General features: G+C 43.1%; 1 pseudogene; it reads right to left on the reverse strand.

The window, feature by feature from the left end:
* Positions 1-90: 90 nt before the first annotated feature.
* Positions 91-27,934, reverse strand: LOC119621071 (ribosomal protein eL22-like pseudogene; annotated as a pseudogene).

The raw sequence follows: 27,934 nt of genomic DNA on the forward strand, positions 1-27,934 counted from the left end.
GTGATAAGCTAAAAGCCAATTTCTTGGTATTTCTCACATATACTTCATTTATTTTGTTAATAAGCAAAGCCCTACAAGGGAAGCCTTTGCCTAGTCCTCCAACTCTGATTCATCTTCTTGACTAATCTGGAAGTAATGAAGTTCGTAAGTCTTCTGTCAGATGCAACCACTCGAAGCCAATCATGAAGATTGCTCTTCTTAAGGTATTTCTTGGTAAGGTATTTCAAATACCTTTTAGAGAACTGTTTCTGAGAAAGAATGTGATTTTATTCTTGAAGCATTCAGTGTGAACAACATTCCCGAGATATCCAGTTTTGTCATTGACTTTAACCTTCTCCCATAGAAATTGTTCAAAATTTCCAGAATCAAAAATTCCATCTTCTACTGGATGAGTAAGGTCCAAATTAAACTTCCAGGTTGACTTCTTGGGCTTCTTGTCTTTTTGTGGCGCCCTTGCGAGTCTGCCACGCGAGCAGAGAGAAGATTGTCTCTCTCTTTTTTTTGAGATGGAGTTTTGCTCTTGTCGCCCAGGCTGGAGTACAATGGCGCAATCTTGGCTCACTGCAACCTCTGCCTTCTGGGTTCAAGCGAGTCTCCTGCCTCAGCCTCTCGAGTAGCTGGGATTACAGGCATGCGTCACCATGCCCGGCTAATTTTTTTTTTTTTTTTTTGTATTTTTAGTAGAGATGGGGTTTCTCCACGTTGGTCAGGCTGGTCTCGAACACCTGACCTGAGGTGATCCACCCACCTTGGCCTCCCAAAGTGCTGGGATTACAGGTGTGAGCGACTGCACCCAGGCTCTTTTTCTTTTTTTTTTTTTTTTTCTTGAGACTAGGTTTCACTCTGTTGCCCAGGCTGAAGTGCCTTGGTGAAATCATGGTTCACTGCAGCCTCGACCTCCTGGTCTCCTGCATTGGCCTCCCAAAGTGCTTGGATAACAGGCATGAGCCACAAATGTAGGCCAGTGCCTGGCCTAAAATTCTACCTTCTCTCTCTCTCTTGTTAAGCCACTTATTTTGATTTTTTTTTCTATTATTTACAGCCAACCTTAACAATCCTACCTAATAAAGTCAAAAAGGGTTTACTCATTCTAACTCCAAATACCATCACCCTCACTCAAAAATGAAACCTGGGATATAGCGGGGCTGAAAACACACACTCAGCTACATGACATCCCAGGAGGCCCACCAAGGCTGGGTGCCTCCCTGCTGACCTGCTCACATTTATAATTTTCCTGTGGGATTTTAAATGTATGTGTTTCTTTCCCAGCATTCAATTCATACATGCTGCCTGTTTAACTAAATTTCTCTTCAGATAGTCAGTGATACTGAAGGAAAGCTGAAGGACACAAGAAGGAACACATTCATTCTCTTTTCCCTATCTTTTCACCTGGCCTCATATTTTCATTCCTCTTTATAGTCTTACCCTTACTCTTTATTCTATTCTTACAGTCTGCACACTTTTGGCCTCTGTCTTTGCTGCCTCCAGAGCTTCCAGGTATTTATGTTATTGTTTAATTTTCAGTGCTTTAAAAATTTGCCTTTAGAGGCCAGGCACGGTGGCTCACACCTGTAATCCCAGTACTTTAGGAGGCCAAGGAGGGTGGCTCACTTGAGGTCAAGAGTTCAAGACCAGCCTGGCCAACATGATGAAACCCCATTTCACCTACAAGTAGAGAAATTAGCTGGGTGTGGTGGCATGTACCTGCCATCTCTGTTACCCAGGAGGCTGAGGCAGGAGGATCTCTTGAGTCCGGGAGGCTGAGGTTGCAGTGAGCTGAGATCATGTCACTGCACTCCAGTCTGTTTTTTTTTAAAAAAAATGCCTTTGGAAAGGTAAACATCCCACACATGTTAAGATAATGGGACAGTCCTGCTGGTAAACCATCCCCCAGAGCTTAGGACAGTTTCCGTCAGGCCCTTGGCAAAGAAATGCAGCTCCATGAGCCGGGGGATGGTGATTCCTGCTTGACTTGGGAGTTGAGTGGGAGAATTCTGGGTTTCTCTTGCTGCACTGTGGTTGCAGATGTGCACTGGCCACCTGGGTGCTAATCTCAGCCCTGCACCTCACTATCCTGAGCCTTTAATAAGGTATTTTTTTCTGCTCATAATTTGAATGAAGGGTTCCCTCACAGCCCTAAGATAAGAATCAGGCCAGGCACGGTGGCTCACGCCTGTAATCCTAGTACTTTGAGAGGCTGAGGCAGGTGGATTACCTGAGGTCAGGAGTTCGAGACCAGCCTGGTCAACATGGTGAAACCCCATCTCTACTAAAAATACAAAAATTAGCCAGGTGTGGTGGCCCCCTGCAATCCCAGCGATTTGGGAGCCTGAGGCAGGAGAATCACTTGAGCCTGGGAAGCGGAGGTTGCAGTGAGCTGAGATGGCACCACTGCACTCCAGCCTGGGTGACAGAGGAAGACTCTGTCTCAAAAAAAAAACAAAAAAACAAAAAAACCCAGCTCACCTCTGCAGTCTGTCTCCTCAGCATTTACCCCCCCTAGATTGTATCAGTTGACAAATATTTATTCAGCACCTCCTATACCAGCACTGTGCTAGACTCTGGGATGCTGTCATGGACAAACAACCATGGAGCTCAGCTTTGGACAGAGGAGACAGATGGAAAACAAACCAGGCCCTGATTAAATGGCAGGCATGACCAGTGCTCTGTGGTCAGCCAGTGCTGTGGGAGGCCGTCGTCACTGTGGGAAGCCCAGGCTGGTCTGGTGCCTCAGGAAATCTTCCCTGAGGAGGTGATATTTATTTATTTATAATTGAGACAGTGTCTCCCTATGTCGCCCAGGCTGGTTTCAAACTCTGAAAATCAAGCCTAATTCTCCCACTACAACCTCCCCAGTGCTGGGATTACAGGCATGCGCCGCTGCACCCCACAGTAGGTGATATTTAAAGCTTCGTGCTATTCTGAAGAAAGATGCCACATTCAGCTATTATTTTTAAGTCATTCAGAAAATATATGTCGCATAAGAAGTGTATGTATAGGGCAGGAACATACATCGCAAAGTACACTCCTCTGTCTCTAGAAACGATAGTTTTTATGTCCCAAAGGAACTGTAATGATCTGATATTGAATCACAAAATGACTGAACTCACCCAACTAGGAAATTGTCTTTGTTCAAAAGAGACAATTCAGTTCCCCAAGGATAGGCTATCATGAAATTTGAATGTAACTGAGACTCCAGACTAGTGACATCTCCAAATCTGATGCTTCTCTGTCATCCTGGTGGAGTTATCTTGGAGCGATAAGAGAACTGCGTGCTGTCATCCCGCTCCATGAGCTAATGTTTCACAGGCTGACAATGACAGGGTGATTGACTTTGATTAAAGCATATTTTCAATTATTCCTTGGGTACTTAACAGCATGTTAGGTTTGCATTATAAAATGAATCCAAGGTCCTCCAAGGATCCCACAAGACGGTCCAAAGTCCTTATTGTGTGTGCATTTGGTTAATTATTGGATTGCTCAGAAACGTATTCATGAATTGACTTCACTGCGCAGTAGATGTCTAAATGGTTAATGAGGATTCCTCCTCGGAGAAAAACCGGACCCGTTTTTGACCTTCCTGCAGGGCTGTGATTTCTAAACCACTAGAGGGAGCAAGAGGCCACCTCAGAACTAAGTCCACCGTGGGCGAGTCCTCATTTGGTGCCTGAAACCAAGCCAAGTGTTCCCAAATGTTTTGGAAAGGAACCAAGTCAGGGCGTCTCCCATCTCTAAGCCTCCCCAGGCACCCCTGAAATCTGGTGCAGTTCCAGGCCACTCCTCAACAAGCCTGAAGTTCCACTTGAAGGCCCGACGCTGTTTGGAGTCATCCTCAGGACACTGGGGCTCGTGTGTCAGTGCTGGGGGAGGGGAGGAGGAAGTGATGCGATTCCAGCTGCAGCCGCGACCATTCCACCGCGGGCCAGGCCCTATATAGGCGCACAAGTTATTTCAACTGGAAGAGGGACAAATATAAAGCCATGACCACACGGAATCGAGGCGCTTTACGCAAACTAAGAGGTTTGGGGGGCGGGGCGGGGGGCTTCTTGGGCTGCTGTCTGGGCTGCCTTTAAGAGTAAGAAGAACCGGGCCTGGCGCGGTGGCTCACGCCTGTTACCCCAGCACTTTGCGAGGCGAGGCGGGAGGACCACGATCAGAAGTTCGAGACCATCCTGGCCAACATGGTGAAACCTCGTCTCTATTAAAAATACAAAAATTAACTGGACGTGCTCGCGCGTGCCTGTAATCCCAGCTACTCGGGAAGCTGAGGCAGGAGAATCGCTTGAACCAGAGAATCAGAGGTTGCTGTGAGCCGAGCTGGAGCCACAGCATTCCAGCCTGGCGACAGAGAGAGACTCCGTCTCAAAAAAAAAAAAAAAAAAAAGAAAAGAAAAGAAAAAGAAAAAGAAGAACGGACCGGGCGCGGTGGCTCACGTCTGTATTCCCACCACTTTGGGAGGCCGAGGCAGGCAAATCACTTGAGGCTAGGAGTTTGAGACCACCCTGGCCAACATGCAAAAACCCTGTCTCTACTAAATATATAAAAATTAGCCGGGCGTGGTGTCGCATGCCCGTAGTCCCAGCTACTCGGGAGGTTGAGACACAAGAATCGCTTGAACCTGGGAGATGGAAGTTGCAGTGAGCCGAGATCGTTTCACTGCACTCCAGACTGGGCGAGAGAGTGAGACTCTGTCTCTAAAAAAACAAAAACAAAAACAAAAAAAAACCAAAAAAAAAAAAAGAAAGAAAAAGAGAGAAAGAGAGAGAGAAAAACGACCAGAGGTGTGTTTCTTCTAGAGGGAACTGCATGAATAAATGCATAGGGACAGGAGTGGGGAGAGGGTTGGCCATGAACTCCATCAGTGGCTGCGACCAGCGGGTCTTGCTCCTAGAGGCACTTTTGAGTAGATTTAAAATGCAACAGGGCCCCAGCAACTTCAAAGAGATAAGGGAGGAGCTACACTTAAATTCCACTCAAATTAAATGTCTAAAATTGACTCCTGTAACATAGATCCGTGGCTCATAATGTCCACTTTGCATCAACTGCTGAAATTCTCAAACATTTAAAAAAAAAAATCTTGGCTGCTGGTAAGAAATGGCATAGTAGGTTTTGCATTTATTATCACAAAAACAGTATTTTGACAGACTAGACTTCATCGTGGAATTAAAAGATTTAACTTTCTGAGGTTTTTCCATAAAAACAACATTCTTTTTTTTTTTTTTTTTTTTTTTTGAGAGGGAGTCTGAGTCTAGCTCTGTGGCCCAGGCTGGGGTGCAGTGGCCGGATCTCAGCTCACTGCAAGCTCCGCCTCCCGGGTTTACGCCATTCTCCTGCCTCAGCCTCCCGAGTAGCTGGGACTACAGGCGCCGCCACCTCGCCCGGCTAGTTTTTTTTTGTATTTTTTAGTAGAGACGGGGTTTCACCGTGTTAGCCAGGCTGGCCTCGATCTCCTGACCTCGTGATCCGCCCGTCTCGACCTCCCAAAGTGCTGGGATTACAGGCTTGAGCCACCGCGCCCGGCCTAAAAACAACATTCTAAAACAAGCATTCATTATAGAAAATATTTATTATCAAATACTATCCTATGGCAGCCCCTGTGAAAAACCTGATACTATTGTTATTGTGGAAAGCCGCATTTTGTTCACTTGAGAAAATAAAGGTTGGCTGAATCAAAATGATTTATCCAACTACAAGATTCATGTATTTGTGGTTATGTTGCTACAGCCACCAGTAGCACCACACATACACACACACAGACACACACACACACACACACACACACACACACACACAAGATATTGCTAATTCAGATTTAATGCCTGCCTCTATTCTGGTCAAATTCAGGCATGATCATGATGATTTCCAAGATTTGTGTTTATTCTCTAACATTAACACATATTGTACTAAATAAGAGTGCAGTGACATATTTTTATTTGTAAAGATACATGAATGTAAACTTGATTTAAGGTATACTTCAATACTCTTTGATACAATTAGAGACATACCAGACTATCACACACACAAAAAGTAAGGAATGACTAATATAAATTCTGTCAAAGATTCCTGTGGGTGATTCGAATTTGCCAGTGACAGAATCTGGATTAGATTAGGCAGTTCTGGCCTATGTAACTGTTGCAGCCAAAAATCCCTTGAATGTCAGCAATTCGTTTGGTTTAACCTAATACCCACCCATGAACCTAGTTTATTGCCATAGAAGTTTGCATCAAATCTTTATTCTGCACATTTAATAAACAAGTTGTCTAGGACTATGTGTCATAGATTTAAGTTTTGCTCTTAGCATCCAAATGAGACTGAAAGTATTTCCAAATAATAGGCAATTTAAAACTGCAGGCTCACACTTCAGATAGTGGTTATCTTATCTTCCTGTCTGAGTCCTGTTTGCTTTCACTAAAGCCACTAATAGAACCTGAGAAAGTGGGATTGGAGATTCAAGAGTTCCCTTTTCACCCCACCCAGAGGACGAAGGAAGAGCTTTTCTGATAGGTGCTGCTTAGTACTCCATCTCGGAGCACAGGTTAAAATTCACAGCCCTCTCTGTAACCTTTTCAAGTTTCATTCTAAAGCTGTGTGACAAGTACCTCATCCTTGTGTCACACGTGCAGTCACACACACCGCCTAGAGGATAAACACCCGCTGGGTCTACATTTTACCTGAAAGTTGAATGAAAAATAAATATTTCAGTTACCCTGATACTTCCAAAATCCCCATGGACCAATAGAAGTATACAGGTCATTTCCTTTCAGTTTAGTTTTGCTATTCCATTTTATATGGCCCGGTATTTCCAATGCCATTTTACTCCTTCCAAAGCATATCTGAATATATGAGCTTATTTGATGATCCTCACAGCCACGGAAAGAAAGGGCAGTGATTTATCACCATTTGCACACAGAAACTGAGTAGAAGGCCAGGCATACTGGCTCATGCCTGTGGTCCCAGTACTTTGGGAGGCTGAGGTGGGCAGATCACTTGAAGCCAGGAGTTCAAGACCAGCCTGGCCAACATGGTGAAATTCTATCTCTACTAAAAAATTTAAAAAAAAAAAAAATTAGCCAGGCATGGTGGTGCACACCTGTAATCCTAGCTACTCAAGAGACTGAGGCATGAGAATTGCTTGAACCTGGGAGGCAGAGGTTGCAGTGAGCCCAGAGGGCACTCCAGCCTGGTGATGGAGCAAGACTCTGTCTCCAAAAAAAAAAAAAAAAAAAAAAAAAAGAAAGAGAAAGAAAAAGAAAAAAAGAAACTGAGTAGGAGAGGTCACTGATTTACTCAAGCTACTGTCATACTCAGATAAGGAAAGAACAGGGACCCTCCTGGCTCCCAGCAATGATATCTCAAACATCATCGTGCTCTTTGCCATTTGAAATAATTTATGTGCACATAATGGGGACAGAGTTGCTAACCAAAGAACTCAAAGGAAAACATTATTTTTCTCCTTTCATCTAAATGGGGTGGGCTTTAGTGTTCCTTTGTCTTTTTAGTGTTCCTTTGTCTTTTTAATTTTTTTTCTTTTTGAGACAGGTCTCGCTCTGTCACCCAGGCTGGAGTGCAGTGGCACAATCACAGTTTACTGCAGCCTCAACCCCTGGGCTCAAGCAATCCTCCAACCTCAGCCTCTTGGGTAATTGGACCACAGTCGTGTGCCACTACACCCGGTTAATTTTTGTGTTTTTTGAAGACATGGGGTCTGGCCATGTTGCCCAGGCTAGTCTCTAGCTCCTGAGCTCAAGCAGTCTGCCAGCCTCCACTTCCCAAAGTGCTGGGATTATAGGCGTGAGCCACCACAACTGGTCTCCTGTGTCTTTTTCCTAGCATCATGGTTCACACTGTATAAATGCCACTAAATTCAAAAGGTAATTTGGGTATAGTACCTTCTACATGCAAGGCTGAGTACTTGGTGACCAGGAAGAAACAGCGAGGAGATAAGAAATAGAAAGTAATTTCCCAGAAGTTTATGAACAAATTAGCATATGAACAAATGCATGGAACCAGTGACTCAGTGCCTGGGTGGGGCATCGATTGACCAGAACAATGACAACTTTTGCAAGACAGGATTTAGATTCTCACCAGATCACAGGAGTCAACAAATCCTATTCAAGCTCCTGTAAATCTCCTTCTTGTCCTGTATTATCTCAGTTGTTGATGTCACAGTTCCAAGGGTCCCTTCAGCCTGGACATTGTCCTTGACTAACCCATCCCCCTCCCCATGAGAATCTGCCCAGTTCCCTAAACTGGGAAATCTCCAGACTGACCTCCCAAATCATTCTTGGCACCAGGTCTTTCATTCCTTCTTGCCTCCAGGGCCTTAGTTCAAGTCCTTGCCTTCGCTTGTCCAGACTATGGTCACAGCCTCTTAACTACATCTCCCAACTCCAATCTTTACCTCTTCTCCTCACCCCCCACAGTCCTACCATAAGGATCCTTCTGAAATGCGAACCACACTGTGCTATTCAAAGGTGTTCAATGACTATAAGCTTGAGTGCCAGAATCCTCTGCAGAGCCTACCATGCCTACCATATAATACAGGATCCCCGACGCCCTCTCCTGCCTTGCCCCAGACACCCCCACCTGCACCCTGCAGCTCCAGCATCGCAGCTCTTTCAACATTGTGTTGTTTGGGTCAGAACCTGGGCAGCTCAGAAAACACTCTTCGTTTTCCATCCACTTTGTGTTCTCTGGCTGGTACTTTTGTTTCCTTTCCTTCTTATCCTAGGAAAAGTCTTTTCTTTAATTGCAACACTCCCTGACCTAAAAAGAAGACATGGGAATGTTCCACTTTCTGGCCAAGAGAGAGGAATGCAAGGATATCCTCATCACTTTTCTGGTGGCAGGAGTTTGCTTGTCAGATCCAGAGCTAAAGGAGTGGAGAAGAGTTGGAGGAGAGACTGTGAAATCCTAGGAAGAAAATTCTTTTGAATGTGAATGTTCCCTCTTTTTGTCCAGAGAGTCCTTGTCAAAGCTGGCAAAGCTATAGGTGTCCTGAGTCATTTTGATTTTCTCCATTTTCTCTAAAATCAGCCTTGCACCAATAGACGTAATGGGAAGCCTTGAGTCCTGAACTGTAGATTTTCACCCAAGCTTGATTCTCCCCTAGACTTTCCTGTCTCAAATAATAACACCACCACTCAGTAGCCCAGGCCCCAGATCTAGTAGTCTACTTTGTTCTTCCTTTTCTCTTAACTCCTATTCAGGCCAATAGCAAGCTTTAATTTTTTTTAATTTTTAATTTTTTGTGTGAGGTGGATTATCACTCTGTGGCCCAGGCTAGAGTACAATGGCATGATCTTGGCTCATTGCAACTGCCACCTCCTGGCTTCAAGCAATTCTCCTGCCTCAGCCTCCCAAGTAGCTGGGATTACAGGTGTGCACCACCATGCCTGGCTAATTTTTGTATTTTTAGTAGAGACCGGGCTTCACCATGTTGGTCAGGCTGGTCTCGAACTCCTGACCTCAAACAATCCACCTGCTTTGACCTCCCAAAGTGCTGGGACTACAGGCATGAGCCACCGTGCCTGGTCAATGGCAAGTTTTATTGATTTTTACCTTCCAAGAGTCTCTCAAGTCTGTCCACTCCTCTGTTGCTCCACGGCGTCAATCTAATCTCAAGAGGTTCCTCTCTCCAGGAATCACCTTCCAATTGCTTACCTACATCAACTCCTGCCTTTGTCAATTCATTCTCCACACAGCAATCAGGGTACCCTTATTAAAACATAAAGTCTTATTTTTGGCCTGGTGTGGTGGCTCATGCCTGTAATCCCAGCACTTTGGAAGGCCGAGGCAGATGGATCACCTGACGTCAGGAGTTCAAGGCCAGCCTGACCAACATGTTGAAACCCTGTATCTACTAAAAATACAAAAATTATCTGGTCGTGGTGGTGCATGCCTGTAATCCCGGCTACGTGGGAGGCTGAGGCAGGAGAATCGCTTGAACCCAGTAGGTGGAGGTTGCAGTGAGCCGAGATTGCGCCATTGCACTCCAGCCTGGGCAACAAGAGTGAAACTCCATCTCAAAAAAAAAACAAAAAGTCTTATTTTTTATGCAAGTTATATGTAGGTTATTGAAATATAACATATATTGTATAACTCAGTGGTTTTACGTAAAAGAGGATACTCATGTCACCAATGCCAGATCAATACATAAGACATGACCAGCATCCCAGACATCCACTCATGCCCCTTCCATGCTACCTCCTTCCAAGGGAACCACTCTCTTTTTTTTATTATTATACTTTAAGTTCTGGAATACATGTGCAGAACGTACAGGTTTGTTACATAGGTATACACGTGCCATGGTGGTTTGCTGCACCCATCAACCCGTCATCTACATTGGGTATTTCTCCTAATGCTATCCCTCCCCTAGCTCCCCACACCCCAACAGGCCCTGGTGTGTGATGTTCCCCTCCCTGTGTCCATGTGTTCAGAACATGCGGTGTTTGGTTTTCTGTTCCTGTAGTAGTTTGTTGAGAATGATGATTTCCAGCTTCATCCATGTCCCTGCAAAGGACATGAACTCACCCTTTTTTATGGCTGCATAGTATTTCATGGTGTATATGTACCACATTTTCTTTATTCAGTCTGTCATTGATGAGCATTTGGGTTGGGGAACCACTATCTTTACTTCTAACACCATAAGATTGCTTTTTCCTGCTTTAAAATGTTATGTAGTAGAATCATCCCATGCATCCTCTTCTGTACCTGGCATCTTTTATTCAACATTTTGTTGATGAAATTCATCCATGTTGTGGCTTATAGTTGCAGATTGTTTAGTCTTATTCCTGGGAAGTATTTCATTGTATGAATTTACCACAATTTATTTACCCATTCTACTCTTGATGGATACTTGAGTAATTTTCAGCTTTTGACTATTATGAGTAATATTGTGACGAGCATTCTCATGCCTTTCTTCTGGTGAGTGTATGTATGCATTTCTGTTGAAATATACCTAGGAATGAAATTGTTGGGCATGGGGTATGCATACTTAAGTAGATATTGCCAATTTCCCAAGTACTTAAACCAATTTATACTCTTACTGGAAAGATATGAATGTTCCATTTGCTCTGTATTTTTGCCAAGATTTGATGTTTTTTTAATTTTAGCCATTCTCATGGGCAGCATGCTCTTTTGTAAATCTGATTGATGTCACCTCCTACTTAGTGGCCATCAGTGGCTTCCCATTGAATTTAAAACAAAACCCAGACATCTAAATGTGGCTCTGCCTACTTTCTCCAATGTCATCTCATACCACTCTTTTTCCTTTCTACAATGGTCTTTTCCTTCTTAAGATCTATCAAGCTCTTTCCCACATCTGGATCTGCAGACTGCTTTCCTCTGCCTGGAAAACTTTCCTCCATCCACCTTCTTTCCCACCTCTTCGCTAGCCTTCCTCCCTACCCCTCCTATCTCAGATTTAGTATCTGTCCTTAGGAGGGAAGTCCTTGACCCCTCCTTCCTGTTCTTATTCTCATCATAGGACTACCACATGGCACTGACCCACAGTTTATAGGTACATATTGATCTCTTGGTTTATTTGTTTGTTCCTCTCTTTAGAGTATAAAGTTCATGAAAACAAGGAGCCTCATTACTTCATAATCCACTCTAGTGCCTGTGCCTGCCAGACAGTGCTTAGCATATACTGGGCATTCAACAAATGTTTTTTGAAAGAAAGAATGAATGAATCCAGTGTATTTCAGACAATGTGTACATTGACCCTTTTTGAGATAGGGTCTTGCTTTGTCGCCCAAGCTGGAGTGCAATGGCGTGATCATGGCTTGCTACAGCCTTGACCTCCTGGGCTCAGGTGATCCTCTTGCCTTAGCTTCTCTAGTAGTTGGAACTATGGGCATGAATGATCATGCCCATTTAATTTTAATTTTAATTTTTTGTAGAAACAGGAGTCTCATTATGTCATCCAGGCTGATCTCAAACTCCTGACCTCAGGCGATCCTTCCTCCTCACCTTCCTAAAGTGCTGGGATTACATGAGCCACCATGCCCAGCCAAAATAATGTCAAATATCAACTTTGGGTATGGAATTTTGACACTCACTGAAGATACATGGAAAACATGGCCGAAAGTGGACTTGGCGAGGGGCTGAGTGGCAGACCAAGCAATGCATAGACAGGCAGCTCAGAGCTTGTCTGTGAGCCAGGAGCCTCGAGAAAAAAGCATCAGGGGGGAACCCAAAGAGGGTTCTTGAAGAAGGAGAGTGTGGCTTAAGTCCTGGGGGAGGGTTTGGGTCTTCTAGGAAATAAATTTTTTGTTTGTTTGTTTGTTTGTTTGTTTGTTTTCGACAGAGTCTTAACCCTGTTGCTGGGGCTGGAGTGCAGTGGTGGGCTCAAGGCTCACTGCAACCTCTACCTCCCGAATTCAAGGGATTCTCCCACTTCAGCCTGGCTGGTCTCGAACTCCTGACGTCAGATGATCCACTCACCTCAGCCTCCCGAAGTGCTGCAATTCCAGGTGCGAGCCATCACACCTGGCCTAGGAAATGAATTTTTAAAAATAAACAAATAGCCCTCCATATCTCCAAAAAGCACCCTAATGTTTTCCAGAAGACAGAGCCCTTAGAAACCAGCTGGCTCATATCCTGAAGCCAGTAACTTTGGTGTGAGAAAGAATATGCTTCTAATATTCTAACATTTCAGTAACAATGGAGACAGAATTTGATAACGTGAAAAACAGTATTCCTGGGAAGGAATTTGAGAATACATGAATTATCATAAATTGTTAATTTTGTTCATTTCTGAAGTATGGTCATCCTCTCTTGTGTGAGCCTGGTTTCCCTCTATTGTCTGCTCAATTAAATAGCACCCATCTGACAACTACGGCTATGTATTTCCTACTGGACTGGAAAGGCTGAACATCCTCTGTGTGTGAATAGAATAGCAAAGCACAGAGCATTCAAATGACAGCAGGAGCAGGATTTATTGTTATTTTCCTTTAAAATGCCATATTAACTTTCCAGATAATTGGGAAACATTCATCCTCCATGACGTATGCATTTAAAAGGTTTACTTTTTGCTCCAATAATCCTACTGATTTTTAGCCACAAAACTGTTTCAAATCCTGAGTTACATGCTCAGCACATCTTAGCGCTATATAAATGAGCATTTCTGCAAGGCATCTGGTCTTTTAAATTAAATGTATTCATTTTATTGTGTAAAATATCTAATTTCAGGGGAAAAAAAGGTGACAGGTCATATCAATAATTTTTTTTCTTAAGAGACAAGGTTTCATTATGTCATCCAGGCTGGAGTGCAGTGGCATGATCATTTCTCACTGTAGCCTCAAACTTCTGGGCATGAGGTCCTCCCACCCGGGCCTCCCAAAGTGCTGGGATTAAAGGTGCAAGGCCCTCTGCCCAGCCCTCAGTGAACTCTTGAGGGTCTCCTGGATGCTCAGGATACAAATATGTCCAAGCAGGTCAAAGAGCTTATATATTTAATGGCCAAAGAGACAGATAAACAGGCAATTGCAGTAAAATGTACTTAGGGCTCCAATAGGGGTAATTATAGTTGATGTGGGACCCCATAGGAGTAGTCTACCCCAGACTTGGTGGAAATGGGGAGTATCAGTTAAAACCTCTAAGCAGCTGTTCTTTCTTACTCAATGCCACTCCTCGGAGAAGTAGTCCCAATATCTTGGCTGTAATGTTCCCACGGTAGTTCTCTAACCCCTCTCTGCAAATTATATTCATATCACTGCTATTTGCACACTAAAGGTGTGAGGTGTAAAGGGGAAGCCATAATGTAGCAGTCAAGAGTGTAGACTCTGATCAGACAGCCTGAGTTGGAATCTCACCTGCTTCTTATCTGTAACACCCTATTTAACTCTCTATGCCTCAGTTTCCTCATCTGTATGAAGATTAAATGATTTTTCCTGAGTAAAATCATAGAGCACTGCCTGGCATGTACTAAGTGCTCAGTGAGAGTTCTATTATTCCATGACTGTCTTGTCTCTTTCACTACATTGTCGGTTTCATAGCAGCAGTTATTATCATATTTATCTTTGTGTCCTACCCATGGACCCCATGGGCCTAAACCATTCTTCAACCCCTCCAGTGTCTAGCATGGTCCCCTATGCACTACAAGTGGGATTAAAAAAAAGTTCACTGAATTGATGAGGGTCTACAGGTGGCATGTGGACCAAATCCGAGTTCCCTAGGATCATTTTTAAAATGCAGAGACACCATCATTTATATCGAATGCTTACTTAGATACACTATGGCCAAATTATACCTATTTTTTTTATCCTTGTTGTTAGTTAAGTTCAGTTACCTAATACTTATTGAGCACTTACTACATGCTGGGCACTTAGTTAAGCATGTTACACAAATCATGTTGCTTAAGTCTCACTTAAAATTTATAAGTCACTTTCGTACTCTTATAGGAAGCCTGAAAAATGGCCATATACCCATTTTTTCCTGGCACCAAAAATAAAACATTGTTAAGCAAATTAAACTTTATACTACATATGTACAATACAGTTAGATTATATATTATTTCAAAGCCATTTTGTTCTGAAAACTTGCTATAATTACAGTAGTATTGTACTTCTCCATGTTATAATTGTAAAATTACCATGTGCATAGAGGGGAGATTCCTTTGTACCCTCATAATAGGAGTCTTCTCCAGGACTCTCAGAGGAGCACATACACAAATGCACAGTCAGCTACGTTGCTAGAATATGTTGTACAGGTCAAACCATAATTAAAATAATTATTATTTATGTAGCACCGTAAATGTATCCACTGTTTGAGTCATAATCACAGTAGAGACAGAAAACAGCAATTATATAATCCAGTCAACTCCAGCAAATGCATGTCAGCCAAGATCCCAGCAGAGATCTGAGAATTAACTTCAAGCAAAAATAACAGGCATATGGAATCATACTCTATTCCTGGGTTTCCATTCGCTTCATTTTTGTGTGGTTTCCGTCCATTCATTTACTCCTTCATTCATTCATTCACTCCTTCAACCTAGTTTCTATGTTGCTTATCATGTGCCTGCCATTTGCTAAGAACAATGTCTACAAGAATAAGAAATGGGCTGGGTGCAGTGGTTTATGCCTGTACTCCCAGCACTTTGGGAGGCTGAAGCGGGCAGATCACTTGAGGTCAGGTGTTCAAGACCAGCCTGGCCAACATGGTGAAACCCCGTTTCTACTAAAACTACAAAAATTAGCTGGGCATGTCAGCAAATGCCTGTTATCCCAGCTACTAGGGAGGCTGAGGCAGGAGAATCACTTGAACTCGGGAGGTGGAGGTTGCAGTGAGTTGAGATGGCGCCACTGTACTCCAGCCTGGGTGACAGAGCAAGACTCCTTCTCAAAAAAAAAAAAAAAAAAAGGAAAAGAAATGGTCTCTACCTTCAGGGAGTTCTTAGTTCCAGAAGAAGAAAGACAAAGATGAGCACACTCAGAGCCTGCCCCCAGGGGACTTATAACCAAATAGGACTGACTGGCATACATGCAAATAACCCTAACACGGTTGTCATGTGAAACAACAACCAGCGAACTCTTACTACATGTGAGACACTGGGCTGGATGTTTTATGTATGTTATTTAATTTAATTAATTTATTTATTTTTCGTGACAAGTCTTCCTCTTCACCCATGCTGGAGTGCAGTGGTACGATCACGGCTCACTGCAGCCTTGACCTCCTGGACTCAGGTGATCCTCCCACCTCAGCTTCCCAAGTAGCTGAGACCACAGATGTGTGCTACAAAGCCCAGATAATTTTTCTTTTCATTTTTTGTAGAGATGGGGGTCTCCTTATGTTGCCCAGGCTGGTCTCAAACTCCTGGCCTCAAGCAATCCTCCCATCTCTGCCTCCCAAAGTGCTGGGATTACAGGCATGAGCTACCATGTCCAGCAGAGGGAAATTTATTTAGAGAGAAAAGAGGACATTCACTTGGTGTTCTTCAACAGCTAACCCAGATGACCAAAACCCTCTTCCAGAAGCTCTTAACATATCCTACAACACCAAAAAAATGATTTATGCCAATGCCCCATTTCAAACAATAAGCTTCTAATGCACAATTAGTGTCAAATGAAGTACAAAATATTTAATCACTATCCTTTACTATCATGTTCTCTTTCAATTTACATAACATCTTGATCTTTTACTTACCAAAATCTCAGTTGACACAAAAAGCCTGTGAAGTAGGCAGGGCAAGTAAAATTATCTTCATGTTGGCCGGGTGCAGTGGCTCACACCTGTAATCCCAACACTTTGGGAAGCCAAGGCGGGCGGATCACCTGAGGTCAGGAGTTCAAGACCAGCCTGCCCAACATGGTGAAACCCCATCTCTACATAAATACAAAAACTAGCCAGGTATGATGACTTGTGCCTGTAATCCCAGCTACTCAGGAGGCTGAGGCAGGAGAATCACTTGAACCAGGGAGGCAGAGGTTGCAGTGAGCTGAGATCACGCCATTGCACTCCATCCTGAGCGACAGAGCGAGACTCTGTCCACCCCCACCAGAAAAGTGACCTTTCATGTCATGGATGGGAAAACTGAGGCTTAGAGAAGTTAAATGACCTACCCCAGACACAGTGCCAGTAACAATATTAGGCTAAAACATAGCTCTCCAACTCCCCGAAGATTGACCCCTTCTACTAAATCTGGTGATTCCTGACCCCTTAATTCTGGGATCCAGTCGGGACCCCTCTCTGCTTTTGTATGAATGGTTTACACAAGCATTTGCCCCCTAATGGGCTATCAAAGGTATGGCTAACATCAAACACTATGATTTCACAGATAACCAAATGTAAATAAAGTGGAAATCTGCTACCAAACATCCTAAGAAACAAACACAAACCCAATAACTTTTGAATTCTATTTTTATTCAAAACTGGACTTGAATTTGTTCTCTTACTCAGTGTCATTCCAACAGTGAATCAATCCAAAAGTATTTATTAACCACTACTAGGGTCTGAATATGTCCCCCAAAATTCATATGTCAAAACTTATTTGCCAATGTGATAGTATTAAGAGCTAAAGACTTTAGGAGGTGAGGAGGCCATGAGGATGGAGCCCTCATGAATATGATGAATACCCTTATAGAAAAGGTTTCAGAAAGCTGCCTGGGTCTTTTGTCCTTCCACCATGTAAGGACAGAGCAACAAGTGCCATCTTGGAAGCAGACAGCAGCCCTCACCAGACAAGGATCCTGCCAGTGCCTTGATCTTGGACTTCTCAGCCTCTAGAACTGTGAAAAATAAATTTCTGTTGTTTATAAATTACCCCATCTAAGGTATTTTATTATAGCAACCTGAACTGACTAAGACAACCATTCACCATGCAGGAAGAGAGCCAATTATAAGAAGTCATCCCTGACCTGAAGGGGTTTGAGTCTAATTGGGGGAAATGATAAACACAGAAGAAACAATCAGTAAGTAATGTCAACTGTGATAGTGTCTGAAGGAAAAACTAGGCTCAGGATGTAGATAAACAAGCCACCCAGCTGAGGTGTATCCATTAGAGCTGTGCTGAGTGAGCCCTCCAGAGGACAGAGATCAGCCCCCTGCACAGTTGTCTAGTCTTCATGCCTCACTATCCTATACTGAAATCTCCTTAAGTGAGGAGGTACACATCTTTATTCTCACAGCTTTATTGTAGTGAGTTGTCAAAGAGTATGGCCTCTGGAGCTAGACTCTCTGGGTTTGAATCCTGTCTCTGTAACTCACAGATTCTGTAACCTTGAACAAGTTATTTAAACTCTTTGTTTTTTTTTTTTTTTTTTTTTTTTTTTTTTTTGGAGATGGAGTCTTGCTCTGTCAACCAGGCTAGAGTGGCAGTGGCGTGACCTTGGCTCATGGCAACCTCTGCCTCCCAGGCTCAAGCGAGTCTCGTGCCTTAGCTTGCCAAGTAGCTGGGATTACAGGCGCGCACTACCACACTTGTCTAATTTTTGTTGTGTATGTGTGTCTGTGTGTTTTTAAGTAGAGATGGGGTTTCACCATGTTGGCCAGGTTGGTCTCGAACTCCAGATCTCAAGTGATCAACCTGCTTCAGACTCCCAAAGTGTTGGGATTACAAGTGTGAGCCACTGCACCCGGCCTATTTAAACTCTTTATGGCCAAGTTTCCTTATCTGGAAAACAAGTACCATTTCATGGGGTTCTTATGAGGAGTAAATGAATTATTAAGTACTTCATGTCAAGGTTCTAGAAAAATGGCTGATACACATTAAATGTTCCATACATAATAACTATTAATACAGTGGTTTGTGCTTGGTCAAGCTCTGTCTGTTCAAACAGAGTATAAAATGATGAGAACAAAAGTGTTGTTGTTGTTATTTGAGACAGGATCTCACTTTGTCACCCAGGCTGATCACGGTGTTATCACAGCTCACTGCAGCCTCAACCTGTCAGGTACAAGCGATCCTCCCACCTCAGCCTCCCAAATAGCTGGGACCACAGGTGACTGCCACCACTAATTTCTGCCACCAGAAATTAGACTGCTGGCTAATTTCTGTATTTTTTTTGTAGAGATGGTGTTTCACCATGTTGGCCAGGCTGGTCTTAAATGCCTGACCTCAAGCGATCCACCCACCTCAGCCTCCCAAAGTGTTAGGATTACAGGCATGAGCCACCGCTCCCAGCCAAGAGCAGGTTTTAATGGCTAAGCCTTTTGAATATACTGATTAAGCAGTCTTTATTGAGCATCTATGTGTCATTGCGGATATAATGGTGAACAAGCTAGACCAGGGCCCTTGAGGAACCAGCAAAGATATGAAATATAGTAGAAGATAAGAGTTTCCCTTCGTCATGAAAGCTGATCATTTTAAGTCTCTTTTTAAAAAAATTATTACACTTTACTTTTTAGAGTAGTTTTAGGTTTACATAAAAATTAAGCAGATAATACAAAGAGTTTCCATATACTCCCATCTCCCCTAGTTTTCCTTATTATTAATGTCTTGAATTAATGTGGTACATTTGTTACAATTGATGAACCAATATGAATATATTGTTATTAACAAAGGCCATAGTTTTTTGTGGTTGTTGTTGTTTGTTTTTTTTTAAATGGAGTCTCACTCTGTCACCCAGCCTGGAGTGCAGTGGTGCGATCTCAGCTCACTGTAACCTCCGCCTCCGGGCTCAAGCAATTCTCCTGCCTCAGTCTCCCGAGTAGCTGGGATTACAGGTGTGTGCCACCATGCCTGACTAATTTTTGTATTTTTAATAGAGACAGGGTTTCACCGTGTTGGCTAGGCTGGTCTCAAACTCCTGACCTCAAGTAATCCTCCTGCGTCAGCCTCCCAAAATGCTGAAATTACAGGTGTGAGCCACAACACTCGGCAAAGGCCATAGTTTATATTAGGATTCACTCTTTGTGTTGTACAGTTCTATGGGTTTTGACAAATGTATACCATCACATATCCACCATTGTAACAGTGATGCTTCACCCACATCCACTCCTCCCTCCCTCCTCCCCAACCCCTGGCAACCACTGATCTTTGTACTGCCTCAAAGATTTTCCTTCTCCAGAATGTCGTATATGTGGAATCATAAAGTAACCTTTACAGACTAGCTACTTTTAGAAATATGCATTTGAGTTTCCTTCATGTCTTTTCATGAGTTGATAGCTCATTTCTTTTTTATCACCGCGTAACATTCCATTTTAAGGATGTACTACAATTTACTCATTGATCTCTAAAAGGACATCTTGATTGTTTCCAGTTTTGGGCAATTATGAATAAAGCTGCTATGAATATCAATGTGCAACTTTTTGAGTAGACATAAGTTTTTAATTCATTTGGGTAAGAACCCAGGAGCACAATTGCTAGATCATGTAGTAAGAACGTTTAACTTTGTAAGAAACTGCCAGACTGTCCTCCAAAATGGTTGTACCATTGTGCATTTACAACCAGGAATGAATGAGAGTTCCTGGTGCTCCACATCCTCACCCAACATTTGGTGGTGTCAGTGTTTTTTTAAATATATTTTTACCATTCTAAGTATATGTATATGTATATGTATATGTATATGTATATGTATATGTATATGTATATGTTTTGAGACAGAGTCTTGCTCATTCTAAGTATATGTATCTACATTCTAAGTATATGTATATGTATATGTATATGTGTATGTGTATGTGTATGTGTATGTGTATGTGTATGTATATGTATATGTTTTGAGACGGAGTCTTGCTCTGTCACCAAGACTGGAGTGCAGTGGCACCATCTCGGCTCACTGCAACCTCCACCTCCCGGGTTCAAACAATTCTCCTGCCTCAGCCTCCTGAGTAGCTGGGATTACAGACGCCCATCAATATGCCTGGTTAATTTTTGTATTTTTAGTAGAGATGGGGTTTCAGCATCTTGGCCAGGCTGGTCTTGAACTCCTGACCTCATGATCCACCCACCTTGGCCTCCCAAAGTGCTGGGATTACAGGCATGAGCCACTGAGCCTGGCCTAAATTCTTTATCAGATACATGTTTTACAAATAATTTCTCCCAGTCTTGTCTTTTCATTCCCTTAAGAGTCATACTGTGGCCAGACATGCCTGTAATCCCAGCAATTTGGGAGGCCGAGGTGGTGGATTGCTTAGGCCTAAGTGTTTAAGACCCGTTTGGCAACATGGCAAAACCCTGTCTCTACCAAAAAAATTTAAAAAGACAAAAACAAAAAACAAAAACCAAAAATTGGCTGGGCATGGTGGCACACGCCTGTAATCCCAACTACTCAGGAGGCTGAGGTGGGAGAATTGTTTGAGCCCTGGAGGTCTAGGCTGCAGTGAGTCATGATCATGCCACTGCACTCCAAACTGGGCAACAGAGTGAGACCCTGTTTCAATTTATTTATTTATTTATTTTAAAGAAGAGTGATATTGTTTTGAATGCAGGTTAATATTCCTTAATCCCCTGAGGTCAGTGTTGCCCAGTGCCATAGCTTTAAGACTACCTTCTTTCACAAAATAGATGAGAAAGGAAAAAACAGAGTGGCTCATGCCTGTAATCCCAGCATTTTGGGAGGCTGAGGCGGGTGGATCACTTGAGGTCAGGAGTTCAAGACCAGCCTGGCCAAGATGGTGAAACCCTGTCTCTACTAAAAATACAAAAATCAGCCAGGCATGGCAGCAGGTATCTGTAGTCCCAGCTACTTGGCAGGCTGAAGCAAGAAAATCACTCAGACCTGGGAGGCGGAGGTTGCAGTGAGCCGAGATTGCGCCATTGCACTCTAGCCTGGGCAACAGAGTGAGACTCCATCAGGGAGGGAGGGAGGGAGGGAGGGAGGGAAGGAAGGAAAGAAGGAAGGAAGGAAGGAAGGAAGGAAGGAAGGAAGGAAGGAAGGAAGGAAGGAAAGAAAAAAAATCCTGAAGATCTCAGAACAGTCTCAAAGTGCTTACTTATGTATGTTCATAGCCATACTGATGACATCAAACATTTTTTTGTAATTAAAAATTATAATAAATAACGTAATGTAATGCATATGCTAGTTAGCTTGATTTAGACACTCCAAATTTCAAAACATTATGTTGTATACCATAAATACATACAATTTTTATTTGTCAATTAAAAAATAGAAGATAAAAAATAATTAGGATAAATAAGCTCAAAACATTTAAGAAATTACATGTGAATGGGTCTTCATAAAAAAAAAATTCCATCCTAGCCAGGCGCGATGGCTCACGCCTATAATCCCAACAGTTTGGGAGGCCAAGGCGAGTGGATCACCTGAGGTGAGGAGTTCGAGACCAGCCTGGCTAAGATGGTGAAACCCCATCTCTACTGAAAATATAAAACTTAGCCAGGCGTGGTGGCGGGTGCCTGTAATCCCAGATACTCGGGAGGCTGAGGCAGAGAATTGCCTGAACCCAGGAGGCGGAGGTTGCAGTGAGCTGAGATCATGCCACTGCACTCCAGCCTGGGTGGAAAAGCGAGACATCATCTCAAAAAAAAAAAGAAAAAGAAAAAGAAAATCCATCCTAAGTAAATGTTTGGGAATAAAGGCTAGGTTTTTTCCCCCTCTGCTTTTTTACGTCTATTGAGTTTCTTCGCTTCAGAATGAGCCTCTGTATTAATAAGATCCTCTGAGATCATATTCACAAAAGGGTATTAAATCCTTGAAGGGTTGTTATAAATCTTGTGTCTTGGCCATACTAATAGAAATCCAGCCTAGGAACACCTCCCTCATCCCCGAGCCCCTTCCCCAATGTCAGTTAATCATCCACATCAATGACTTTACCCATCACCTACCGGCAGCCAGTCTGACTGGCTGACCCGTGGCAGTCATTCTGCCTCAGAAATAACTCCGAAGGACAACCCGGGCAGGGAGGAATATGGGAAATTATAAGAAGGACCTAGGCATGGATGTGGACCAGCTGAAAGTTTTCCAGGAACATTTGAAACACTCTTTTTACGCTTGTGACAAGTGACATGGGTTTTCTTAATGAGCACATGCAGCCAAAATCCCAATTCATGCACTGGAAGGAGAAGTCTCATAGAACAAGCAGCAGAGCTCTGAGGAATGGATTCAGAAACGATTCCAGACCCAGAATGTGAAAAGTTAGCTTTAAACACCCTGCTCTCAGACCACCCAGGAATGGTATCCAGACCTCATCCTGGCCTCTAGAGAATTCCCAGGGCCACCTGTCAAAGTGACTTGTCAAGCATGAATAAAAATGCCATCGGGGGAAGGAAAATGCAACCTAAAGCCTTCCAGCAGAGGAAATATAAAGAATAATATTTTCCACACGACTGAGCTAAAGGGTTCATTTAAAGAAAAAACCACTTGTAAGTATTAGGGAAAATTCCAGGTTAACTGTACTTAAAAAAAAAAAAAAAAAAAAAAAAAAAAAAAAAGCCCAAAAATCTAGTAAATATTTTGCTGGGAAATTCACACTTAAAGAAATGGCCTTTTAGGCCCCTGGGGAGAGGGCATTAAGCTGACACATTTTTCAAATCAAAATGGCTGCTCTAAAAACATAAACCTTCAAAATGAACACCGCAGAGAGCCCCTTTCTTCCTGTGCTGAGCACGCTCACTACCCACTCAGAGCGCCCTGTGCCAAAGCAAAGTCAAACCCCGTAGAAACCTGATCCCCACTGTGGAAAAAACTGTGCAGCACCCTTGTTTTCTGTCGTGCTTTGTTTTGTATTTCAGATGTGCCGGTCACATCTGTTCCTTATCTCCCCTCTTCCACTGTGATTTTGTTTACAGGATCCCAGAACAACGGGGACTGCAGAATCTCCACACGGATGACAGGAGACAAGGCTCTCAGGGGGTAGTCACTGTCTGCAAAACGTGGAGCCAAAGGCTTTCAGAGTAGCTGCCAACACTCCAAGTTACTCAGGCTCATGGACCGGGAATGACTGGAAAGGAGACTGCCTTGTCTGGGGAAGATCCAGAAACACAGACACAGTTTTTTAAAAGTAATCTCTTTACAACGTTCTGCTCGTCTCCTCTCTCTGCTTAGAAGTTTTTGTATTCTGTAAGGAGCCTTCTAATGGGCTTCTGTCTGCCTGGGCTTCTGTCCCTTTGGTTCTCCCAGTCTACTCTCTCTCTCTTTTCTTTCATCCCTAGATTCCAGGAAGTCAAGGTCAGGGCAACTTACCAGTCCCTAAACACCATTATTTTGGCAGGATGCTTTGGCAATGGAATGAATGCCTGCAGAAGGCCTCATCTAGTCACCCACAAATTCATGAACACACGTGTGACTTTTCAAAGTAGAATCCAGGCTCTTCGTCTTTGTTTTTTATATTTTGTTGTTGTTGTTGTTGTTGAGATAGAGTCTCGCTCTATGGCCCAGGCTGGAATGCGGTGATACCATCTTGGCTCACTGCAAACTCCGCCTCTGGGGTTCAAGCAGTTCTCCTGCCTCAGCCTCCTAAGTAGGTGGGATTACAGGCACCCACCACCACCCCTGGCTAATTTTTGTATTTTTAGTAGAGATGGGATTTCAGCATCTTGGCCAGGCTGGTCTTGAACTCCTGACCTCATGATCCACCCACCTCGGCCTCCCAAAGTGCTGGGACTACAGGTGTGAGCCATCACACCTGACCTGTTTTTTATCTTATTTTTAAAAGTCATGTGTTGACCATGAAAAAATCTAGACTACAGTGTTACTCAAACTGTGGGTTGCTAGCAGACAGTGCTTCTCATGACTCTTAGTATTGGTCAATGGAGAAATGAAGAAATTGAGAGAATGCATTTAGAAAATTTCAGAGCACTTTCACAGAATAATCTTATGTCTGTTGAATCTAATAATAAAAATTGGAGAGCCTATGTTTTACGTGTCTTTGGTTTGCTATTTCACTTTTCTAGTTACTCATTTTTAGTATATTTACAAGGATATCAGTCCATAATGGAATGGAAATAATTCAAGAAGAAGGAAACGTAATCACACACGGTTTGAAAAGCAAACCACAGACAATACCAAAAAAAAAAAAAAAAAAAAAGAAAGAAAAAAAGGAAAAAAAAACCACCAAACACTCATTTAGCCGTTACTCAGGCTTTGTCAAAACTTAACATTTTGGCCGGGCGCGGTGGCTCACACCTGTAATCCCAACACTTTGGGAGGCCGAGGCGGGCGGATCACGAGGCCAGGAGATCAAGACCATCCTGGCTAACACGGTGAAACCCCGTCTCTACTGAAAATACAAAAAGTTAGCCGGGCATGGTGGTGTGTGCCTGTAATCCCAGCTACTCAGGAGGCTGAGGTAGGAAAATTGCTTGAACCCAGGGGGTAGATGTTGCAGTGAGCCGAGATCGCACCACTGCACTCCAGCCTGGGTGACAGAGCAAGAAACAGTGTCAAAAAAAAAAAAAAACTTTAACATTTTACCATATTTGCCTTTGCCTTAATTTTTATTGATTGGTTGATTGATTGAGACAGACTCTCACTTTATCACCCAGGCTAGAGTACAGTGGCCCACATGGCTCACTGCAGCCTCAACCTCCCGAGCTCAAGGGAGCCTCACACCTCAGCTTCCCAATTAGCTGGGACTAAAGCCCATGCCACCATGTTTGTCTAATTAAACATTTTTTTTTTTTTTTTGTAGAGACAGGATCTCACTATGTTGCCCAAGCTGGTCTCAAACTCATATGATCTTCCCACCTTGACCTCCCAATGTGCTGGGATTATAGGCATGAGCCACTGCACTTGGACATTGCCTTTTTTTTTTTTTTTTTTTTGAGATAGAGTCTAGCTCTGTTACCCCCAGGCTGGAGTGCTGTGACCCAATCTCGGGTCACTGAAACCTCCACCTTCCTAGTTCAAGTGACACTCCTCCCTCAGCCTTTCGAGTAGCTGGGACTACAGGCATGCACCACCACGCCCAGATAACTTTTGTATTTTTAGTAGAGACAGTGTTTCACCATGTTGAACTCGAACTCTTAACTTCAAGTGATCCACCTGTTTTGGCCTCCCAAAGTACTGGGATTACAGGCATGAGCCACCACGCTGAGCCTAGCCATTGCCTTTTTTAAAGAGATAAAAAAGTACACATTTTTCCTCACCTTTCCTCTCTTCCACCCTTCTCTTGACCCTTCCCTCCCTCTTCATTCTCTTTCTTTTCCCTCCTCTTCCTCCTCTCTTCCTTTCTCCTTCTACGCACCCCACTTCTATTCCCTCCCCTCCCTCCTTCATCTGCCTTCCACTTCTCACTTTCCTTACACTGCTTCCTCCCTTCTCTCTTCTCCCTTTCCCTCTATTTTTTAGGTAAATTGAGCATGGTAGACCTCCATAGTTGGGAGAGAGAGGAATCCACAGTGGCCCAGCATGAGGAAGCAGAGCCTGGGCAGGACGCATAAGTGGGATGCCAGGTGAAGGGATGTGGAATGTCAGTGCCCAGGAGAGGTGAGCAGGCTGTCCATGCAGCAGGGCAGTTTCTGGCATGGGGAGTCAGGGCTCAAACAGGAGAGAAAGCCTGTCACATGGGAGAATGAGATGGGAGATTAGCTGTACTCCAGAAGATTGATCAAATAAATGAATGTGATAAGGATAATGAGAGTCAAGTCTCTATGGAAAGGGAGAAAACTAGGATAAACTCTAAGCTGTTGAACTGGAATTAGATGCTTTGGTGAAAACTTAAAGTTTTTCATACATAGAGATCAATGAATAATATAGTTTTAAATGTGTATATATGCATATATATTTCTATTCCCTAGCTCCGTGTGCTGAGAGCAGCAACACCCGAAGAGCAGTGAACGCACCTAGTGCTCAGATCTGGTTTCTAAATATTGTTTTTCACTAAAAGGAATGAGGACTTCTTGGAGAGCTGGCTGATTCTAGAGTTAGGACTGAGAATGCACACGATGAGCTTGGAACATCTTGTACCAGAAATCAAGACAGTATCCCAACAATGATGAGGGTCTGTCAAAGGACACAGAAGTGAACTTGAATGGGCTTCCCCTGGCCAGTGTGGTCAGGATTTGAACATTAAATAAATAATGATAGTAACAAATTATAATCTATTTGCTAAAATAAAGATCATGAGCCCATGCAGATGTACATTAAAACATGAGTAAATTAAGAGTTTGAAGGGATGGGAGATTTACACAGTTATTCATTATAAAGGAAAAGAGAGTATCTTTACAGTGAAGAAGCTGGCAGACACCACAGTAATCATGTGATCCAGCTGAACACCATTGTTGCTTGAGCCCAAGAGTTTGAGCCTGCAGTGAACTGCGATCATGTCACTAGACTCTAGACTGAGTGACAGAGCAAGACCTTATCTCTAAAACAACAACATTATTCTGGTTTCTTAGAGTGTGTTTAAAAAAAATTACACAAAATGAACATCATCAGTGTTAATTAAATAAAACTTAATAGGAGGGCATTGTTTAGACTGGGCTCCTACCCTAGGCCCAACAGACCAAAATGGAGTTAAACCAAGCCAAAACTAAGTTGTTTATCTGACCTTCCAAGAAAGCAGGAGGAAAAATAGGCAAATCCCTAAACAGGCCAGTTTCATCCAGCACGATAAGGAAGTTCCCTCTGCTTTAATCCTTGCAAAAAGGTAACCTGGACCGGGTGTGGTGGCTCACACCTGTAATTTCAGCATTTTGGGAAGCTGAGGTGGGTATATTGTTTGAGACCAGGAGTTTGAGACCAGCCTGGCCAACATGGCGAAACCCCATCTCTACCAAAAATGCAAAAATTACCCAGGTGTGGTGGCACACACCTGTAGTCCCAGCTACTGGGGAGGCTGAGGCACAAGAATCGCTGGAACCCAGGAGGAGGAGGTTGCAGTGAGCCAAGATCATTGCACTCCAGCCTGGGCTATAGAGTGAGATTTTGTCTCAAAAAAAAAAAAAAAAAAGAAAGAAAAAGAAAAGAAAAAAGAAAAAAAGTAACCTGAAGTAACTTAACATTGGCCAATCAGCTTCGTTTCTATTGTTCTGTTCCCTTGTTCTCACCTTACAAAATCCACTTCTCTATTGCACCCTGCCAATCTATTCTTCCATTTTGTAGAATAGAGGCTATCTCAACTCATAAATTCCAAATAAAAGCCAATTAGGTCTATAACTAAACTAATGATTTTGTGTTTTGACATCAGTAATGGGACAAACTGAAATTGTGCACCATCTGACACCATACAATGAGAAGTACATGACATTGCTTCTGTGATCATCCTGCTACATGAATCTAATCACAAGGAAATATCAGAAAAACCCAAATTGAAGGGCATTTTACAAAATAAGCTAACTACAAGCTTCAAAACTATCAGGGTCATAAAAGTCAATAGAAGACCAATATTATATAAATATATATATATTCTACAATTTAAAACTTTTAATTAAAAAGTAAACTTTAATGTCGAAAATGCAAACTTGGGGAAGAGAGAAATGCTCACACGCAAGGCTTCACACTTCACACTTGGAAGGTTGCACAGCGGCCGGGCAGAGGCGCTCCTTACTTCCCAGACCGGTGGGGCGGCCAGGCAGAGGCGCTCCTCACTTCCCAT

This window comes from Chlorocebus sabaeus, chromosome 7, assembly GCF_047675955.1.
Source record: "Chlorocebus sabaeus isolate Y175 chromosome 7, mChlSab1.0.hap1, whole genome shotgun sequence".
NCBI classification, from domain to species: domain Eukaryota; kingdom Metazoa; phylum Chordata; class Mammalia; order Primates; family Cercopithecidae; genus Chlorocebus; species Chlorocebus sabaeus.